Below are 8291 nucleotides of genomic sequence, written 5' to 3'. Positions count from 1 at the left end.
CCATGTTCTCGAGGGAGGGAGGATGGGCCTCTCCCAGGATGCAACTCTACTCATGCTGCACGGGCTGGGCCCTAAAGGTTGGTAGGCAGCCTGCCTATTTTTGCCTCCTGAAGAACTTGCCCCTCGCACAGCTGAGTCCAAGACAGGCCGAGCTGTGGAGAGTGGAAAGAGGCTCGGGCCACCAGGGTCATATAAATCTACCAAGGTCTGTCCCGAAGTCCAGATCCAAATGTGCTTGCCCCTGGTAAATCACTGTGCAATGCATGAGCTGCTTCCTGAAAATGGGAGGCAGCATCTTAGTGTGTGAGGTGTCGGGATGCAGGAGAGCCACAGAGAGACGAAGCACTAGCTGTGCTGGAGGGAAACCTGCGGGAGACGGGGCAGGGGAGGCGAGGTCCCAGCAGGCGGGGTGAGAGGAAGCACGGCCTTGGGACCTCATTCTGGGCCACCTGGCTTTCACAGCAGGGCTCTTCAGAATGGTAAACACTTCACTTCACAATAAGACGGTGAGCAGGGAGAAGGTTTGCTCTTTTTCTTTCTACCCCAAAGGCATAAAATGGTGCCTGACTCAGTAGCAGCCCAGGGGATTGACTACTAAGAGCAAATGGATCACCAAGAGCATGGGCGGCGGGGCCGAGTCGTCCTGGATTCCAGTCTTAACCTCTGATCCACCCACAGGAGGGTCAGTTAATGGAGCATCATGACATCAATAATAAAATGCTGATTAACAATAATAATTCTTATTACCGGCAACCGTGAGACAGACATGGAGAAGTTTCACTCTCAGAATCTGACACATACAATTCTATCCCCATAGCTCAGTTGATGAGTAATTACGCACACATGAGGTAACTTATTTACATAGCAATATTAGTCATGCAATATTCATTGACAAAGAAAGTGACTTTGTGGTTGTTTGTATTCCATCTAAGTTTGGGCGGGAAAGGTAACGTTGAATCTAGTTAAGAAGAACCTCAATGATTCCTTGCATTAGTTTTCTGTTGCTGGGTAGGTGCCCCGGAACTTGGTGGCTTCAAACGGCAATCAGCATAGCGTAGCTCACATGGTTCTCTGGGTCAGGAGTCTAGAAGCAACTGGCTCGGGTGCCTCTGGCTTGGCATCGAGGACCCACTCGGAGACAGCGCCCTCTGACCTGTGAAAAGGCACCGCTGGCTGCTGGCAGGCGGCGTCAGGTTCCTGCTGTCTGATTTCTCCACGGGGAGGCTCGAACGTCCTCACAACAGGGCAGCTGGCGTCTGCCAGATTGAGTGATTACAGGAAGAACACGGAAAAAGCCACTTTTTATGGCTTTTATGACCTGTCCCTGAAAGTCATGCTCGGTCATTTGTGTACGGCTCCGGCTGTTCTGGGCCTGTTCAAGACATGGAAATCAGAAGGTAAGAGTCACTGGTGAGCACAGCTGGGTCATGAGGGAGGTGGGACCAGAAAGAGACAGGGACAAAGCCACACAAAGGTGAGTGAGGTTCGGGGTGGGTGGGGTGAGTGGATCAGGATATGAGCAATGTGAAAGCCACAGAGACCAGGACTTCTGTGGCTGTGGCTGTGTGACTTACGGCGGGAACCATTACGGAGGCCATGCGTCTCTGGAGGGACAGACTTCCTTTGAAACCTGGGAAGTGTGGGTGGGGACTGTGCACGGCACACATTGCTTTCTCTTCGGTGAGCAGAGGGGAAACGTGTAAGCCACACAGACCTTTCGGAACAGAGTCAAAATGTAAAGGTCTGGTCAGCAAAGATACGAAAGACCATGTATAGCAGAAAATGCCAAAAACTAACCTAATAGATGGTGTAACTGGATTCCTGTTTTTTCTTTCTTTTTTTTAAATTTATTTTTATTGTAAACAAATGGGATACATGTTGTTTCTTTTTGTACATGGAGTAACAGCATACCATTTGTGTAATCATACATTTACATAGGGTAATCGTGTTTGATTCATTCTGTTATTTTTTCCTTCCCCCACCCCTCCCACCCCTCTTTTCCCTCTGCACAGTCCCTCCTTCCTCCATTCTTGCCCCCCTCCAATCCCCCATTATGTGTCATCATCCACTTATCAGTGAGATCATTTGCCTTTTGGATTTTTGAGATTGGCTTATCTCAGCATGATATTCTCCAATTTCATCCATTTGCCTGCAAATGTCATGATTTTATTATTCTTTATAGCTGAGTAATATTCCATTGTATATATATGCCACAGTTTCTTTATCCATTCATCAATTGAGGGGCATCTAGGTTGGTTCCACAGTCTGGCTATTGTGAATTGAGCAGCTATGAACATTGATGTGGCTGTATCTCTGAAGTATGCTGATTTTAAGTCCTTTGGATATAGGCCAAGGAGTGGGATAGCTAGGTCAAATGGTGGGTCCATTCCAAGTTTTCTAAGGAAACTCCACACTGCTTTCCAGAGTGGCTGCACTAATGTGCAACCCCACCAACAATGTATGAGTGTACCTTTTTCCCCACATCCTCTCCAACACCTATTGTTGCTTGTATTCTTGATAATCGCCATTCTAATTGGGGTGAGATGGAATCTTAGGGTAGTTTTGATTTGCATTTCTCTTATTACTAAAGTTGGTGAACATTTTTTCATATGTTTGTTGATTGCTTGTAGATCTTCTTATGTGAAGCACCTGTTCATATCCTTAGCCCATTTGTTGATTGGGTTATTTGTATTCTTGGTGTAGAGTGTTTTGAGTTCTTTATATATTCTGGAAATTAGTGCTCTATCTGAAGTATGAGTGGCAAAGATATTCTCCCACTCTGTAGGCTCTCTCTTTGCATTGCTGATAGTTTCCTTTGCTGAGAGAAAGCTATTTAGTTTGAATCTGTACCAGTTATTGATTCTTGCTTTTATTTCTTGTGCTATGGGAGTCCTGTTAAGGAAGTCTGATCCTAAGCCAACAAGGTGAAGATTTGGACCTACTTTTTCTTCTATAAGATGCAAGGTCTCTGGTCTGATTTCGAGGTCCTTGATCCATTGTGAGTTGATTTTTGTGCAGGGTGAAAGATAGGGGTTTAGTTTAATTCTGTTGCATATGGATTTCCAGTTTTCCCAGCACCATTTGTTGAAGAGGCTATCTTTTCTCCATTGCATATTTTTGGCACCTTTGTCTAGTATGAGAAAACTGTATTTCTGTGGGTTTGTGTCTGTATCCTCTATTCTGTACCATTGATCTACCTGTCTATTTTGGTGCCAATACCATGCCATTTTTGTTACTATTGCTTTGTAGTATAGTTGAAGTTCTGGTATTGCGATACCCCCTGTTTCATTCTTCCTGCTAAGGATTGTTTTAGCTATTCTGGGTTTCTTATTCTTCCAGATGAATTTCATGATTGCTTGCTCTATTTCTGTAAGGTACGTCATTGGGATTTTAATTGGAATTGCATTGAATCTGTATAGCACTTTTGGTAGTATGGCCATTTTGACAATATTAATTCTGCCTATCCAAGAACATGGGAGATCTTTCCATCTTCTAAGGTCTTCCTCAATTTCTTTCTTCAATGTTTTGTAGTTTTCATTGTAGAGATCTTTTACCTCTTTGGTTAGATTGATGCCCAAGTATTTTATTTTATTTTTTAGGCAATTGCAAATGGAGTTGTTTTCCTCATTTCCCTTTCAGATGTTTCGTCGCTTGTGTATAAAAATGTTTTAGATGTATGCGTGTTGATTTTATAGCCTGCTATTTTGCTGAATTCATTGATGAGGTCTAGAAGTTTTCTGAAGGAGTTTTTTGGATCCTCTAAATATAGCGTCATGTCATCAACAAACAGTGACAGCTTAAGTTCCTCTTTTCCTACTCATAGCCCTTTAATTTCTTTAGTCTGCCTAATTGCTCTGGCTAGAGTTTTGAGGACAATGTTGAATAGAAGTGGTAAAAGAGGACATCTCTGTCTTGTTCCCGTTTTTAAAGAGAATGGTTTCAGCTTTTCTCCATTAAGAATGATGTTGGCCATGGGCTTAGCATAAATAGCCTTTACAATGTTCAGGTATCTTCCTACTATCCCTATTTTTTCTAGTGCTTTGAGCATGAAGAGGTGTTGTATTTTGTTGAATGCTTTTTCTGCATCAATTGAAATAACCATACGATTCTTATCCTTAAGTCCATTGACATGATGGATTACATTTATTGATTTATGGATGTTAAACCATCCTTGCATTCCAGGGATGAATCCCACTTGATCGTGATGCACGATTTTCTTAATTTGTTTTTGGATACAGTTGCCAATATTTTGTTAAGGATGTTTGCATCTATATTCATCAAGGATATTGGTCTAAAATTTTCTTTCCTTGATGTGTCTTTGCCTGGTTTGGGTATGAGGGTGATATTAGCTTCATAGAATGAGTTTGGTGGGGTACCCTCTTTTTCTATTTCCTGGAATACTTTGAGAAGTATTGGAATGAGTTCTTCTTTGAAGGTCTTTAGAACTCGGCTGAGAATCCATCTGGTCCTGGGCTTTTCTTGGATGGTAGGTTTTTAATGGCTTCTTCTATTTCATTGCTTGATGTTGATCTGTTTAAATTGTGTATGTTCTCTTGGTTCAGTCTAGGAGGAGCGTATGTCTCTAGAAATTTGTCAATGTCTTTGGTAGTTTCTATTTTGTTGGAATACAGATTTTCAAAGTAGCTTCTAATTATGTTATGTATCTCAGTGGTGTCTATTGTGATATTTCCTTTTTCATCACAAATTTTGGTAATTTGAGTTTTCTCTCTCCTTCTCTTTGTTAGTGTGGCTAAGGGTTTGTCTATTTTGTTTACTTTCTCAAAGAACCAACATTTTGTTTTGTCAATTTTTGAATTGTTTCTTTTGTTTCAATTTCATTGATTTCAGCTCTGATTTTAATTATTTCCTGTCTTCTACTACTTTTGCTGTTATTCTGTTCTTCTTTTTCTAGGGCTTTGAGCTGTAATGTTAGGTCATTTAGTTGTTGACTTTTCATTCTTTTCTGGAATGTGCTGCATGCAATGAATTTTCCTCTTAGTACTGCTTTCATAGTGTCCCAGAGATTTTGATATGTTGTATCGTCATTCTCATTGACCTCTAAGAATTTTTTTTTTATCTCCTCCCTGATGTTTTCTGTTATCCATGTTTCATTCAATAGCATATTATTTGGTATTTGAATCTCCCTTTATCTACTTTGCTCCTTCTATTATGGCCATGTAAGAGAATCTGAGTTGATCTGGTGTCTGAATAAGTCCCATTCAGTATTTTCTTATGTTCAGCAACACTTGTTTAATGTTAATGTCATCTCCTTTCTCCATCAGAACAAGACAGGTGTCCACCAGAGAAGAAGGTGCCAGAGCGCCCGGTGCCAGCACTACAGGGGATCACTGTGGGCCTGTGGTCAGGGTTCAGGGAGCCAGATTCTCTCACTTTAAATAAGAAATTGAGAAACAAAGCTGGTGACTCAGGGACTCCAAAGTCTGGCCAGATAGTATAATGAAAGTGAGAGATTGTTCTGGTCTTACCGCTATTGATATTTTCTAACTGTAGTAGGTGTACTGTATAATAAGACTTCACATCTTCGGACAAAAGCTTCACACTGAATCCTGTTTCTTTAAACAGCATCTCTCGGTCATCCATTGGCCAGTATTGTGCACATTTAACCAATTCTTTCTCCACAATTTGATTCAGCATGACAACTGCTTTGGACTTCTGCTGCCAAACCATGAGCCAGAAGTGGCAACACGTATTGGGAAGTGGACCCTGTGTCAGGACGGAACTCCTCCGTTCCTCTCCCATGTCAACCAAGCAGGGGTTGATGTAATCATTCTCTGCACTCTGCAGTTTAACACAACTGTGATCATATGGGCTTACATCTCTGTATCTGTTTTGATTTCTGTTTTCTCAAAACTTGGCCACTCTATGAGGATTGTCATGGGACTCATTTCGAATTTCCAGGTACAGTGATTGCCAGCAACACTATGGTGTCGCTGGATTCTATCTGCAATTTAAGTAGAAATAAAAGGAGAAAAGACTCTGTAATAATGAGGAAGTAATAAAGCCCTGGTTCCAAAATCCAAAATTGCTACCAGCAATATCTTCTGGAGGGAAAATTATGGTATGTGGATCAGCAAGTCTGGGTGAAATACATCCCAAAGAATTAATAAGCCTACATCTTTTTGTGAGCAGAAGAGAGTGGAGGAGAGAGAATAAAATGAGAGAGGTTTTAAGCAAGAAATGTTGCGCCAACAATGACGTTATAATATTGTTTTTATTTTCCAGCTCAGGTGGCTGACCTGTTTTCCCAGCAAAACAGAGGTAAGTTTCGCAGTGGCTGGTACAAGTCACGTGGGTTCGCTCCTCCACAGACAATTTTTTTTGTTTCAGTCATGCTGAGGAGCAAATCCTATTCTGCATTCCAGCATAATTTATTCTTCATTAGTCAAGGCTGGGACTTGCTCATGATTACATTCAATTTAAATGTTTACAGATTCATTTTCATAATATTTCCTCTGGGTTTATTATTTCCATTTTTAAAAATGCACTCAGTCCTGTAAGTCAGAATAAGCCAGTGGAATTTGCAAGGAGCTGTGGCTTTGCCTCACGCTAGGCCAGCAACGAGGCTCTAGTTGACAGCACATGAGTCCCAGGCCCTGTGGAGCGTTCCCCTGCCTTCCTCATCGTCTCCTTTCTTGTCAGGCCTCCTGTCCTATTGGATGTCCACAGTGATGAGAAGTCAGAGTGGACTTCGGGAAACAGGTGCAAGGTAGGTGTGGCCTTTATCCATCATGGATGGCTATTTGCTCTTCTCTTTGCCAGGGTACAGCCCCTCAAGACCATCCACGAGGTTGCCAGGAGGAGTAGTCATCTAAGCACAATACAGCACCCTCTCTCATGGAGGCTGTATGTAAGAAAATAGCCTATTCATTCTTCTACCTTTGAATATGTATCTATTCTGTAGATCCAGGTTTGGAAAAATGATCATTGGAAGGTAAAAATGATCAGTCATGTATCATTCATTTGACCTGCATTTCTAAGAGCACACTATGTGTTAGGTTCTAGGTTGGACTCCAAGGAGACAATGGTTTTATTTTTAGTTCTTGAGAGTCAGCACACAGTTGCCTCTATGTAGCTCCTTCAACTCTCCTGTACCGGCCCCATTGACAAAAGGAATGGAGAATTAGTGCCCAGTGTTCCCATGTCTATAGTAATGACATGTCCTGGAAGTTCTTCTGATGGGATCGACTTAGGTCTGGAGCCCATTGTGGAGGCACCTACTGGAACCTGCCAACAGGTATAGGTATGCTTCCATGCTCCTCCAGGCCTGGAGGCTGAACCCACTCAGACCATGGCATGAGAGTCAGGGGTGCACATCCCCAGATGTCAAGAGGGGCCTGGGTCCTGAGAGAGCAAACATTCACTACAGGGGCACAGATTCAATTTTACCCAGATTAAACATTAAAAGTATTTACTTAGAAATACTGAGAAATAAAGAAGATAGCAGTTGTGACCTGCTCTGAGCTGGTAGAACCTCTCTGGCCTGTTACATTTAACTGAGGCCCATTGTGGACGGAGAAGTCCATTTGAGGTGAGGTGGGAGCAAACTAAAAGATGTGCTATGCAAATAGAAGAACTGGGCAGGGTCAACGGAAGGGAGTTTTCAGTGCTTTGTAATAGGGCTGGAGAAGGATAGTATTACATCACTCATCTGAAGGACCTTAAAGCAGAAGAAACAACAGACTTGCTCTCTGGGTGCAGCAGGCAGGGATTTACAGTGATGAATAATAGCTGCCCAGTGCAGGAGCAAGAAAAATTGGTTAGGACTGTGTTTCCTATTACTGTCGCTGTTCAAGGAGAGTTTCATCAGACAACTTGTCAAGGATGGTGCAGACAAAAGTCAATCATCGGATGAGTGATTGTGCTAGGTAAACTTTTAATGCCCCTTTGATGCCTGAGATCCAATAATTTTCTAAGAACTGGAAGTTTAACACCAAGAATACCAAGATGGTGGATATTACTCTGGTTAAGTAAGAGGCAATTTTTTAGATTATAGATCAGCTGGCAAAAAGAAAATAGGCAGGTTGTCTCAAGAGGGTCCATGGGAAATGGAATAAGTCAATAAGAAAGCTTGGAGTTAGAATTTTGGTCTTGATCCAACAAAGAAGTATAAATGAGACAAAATGGAGAAAATAAGGAAGAAAGATGGAGTCAATGCCATATTTTTGCAATTACCTTTGAGCGTGCTGTTTACTGGCTTTCTCTCTCCGCTAAGACAATCATTAGAACAAGGAGCCCAGAGTGCGTTCCCAGTTGTCCATCTGCTTCCCCCT

The 8291-nt window shown here is 42.1% G+C and overlaps 1 pseudogene across 1 annotated transcript; it reads right to left on the bottom strand.

The window, feature by feature from the left end:
• Nucleotides 1-5150: 5150 nt before the first annotated feature.
• Nucleotides 5151-5936, bottom strand: LOC306665346 (tyrosine-protein phosphatase non-receptor type 2-like; annotated as a pseudogene). The gene has a single exon. The product of its transcript is annotated as a tyrosine-protein phosphatase non-receptor type 2-like (transcript).
• Nucleotides 5937-8291: the final 2355 nt, after the last annotated feature.

Source organism: Sciurus vulgaris, assembly GCF_902686455.1.
Source record: "Sciurus vulgaris genome assembly, chromosome: 1".
Classification (NCBI taxonomy): Eukaryota; Metazoa; Chordata; class Mammalia; order Rodentia; family Sciuridae; genus Sciurus; species Sciurus vulgaris.
Note: the sequence above shows the minus strand (reverse complement) of the source record. Positions and strands in the feature narration are given on the sequence as shown.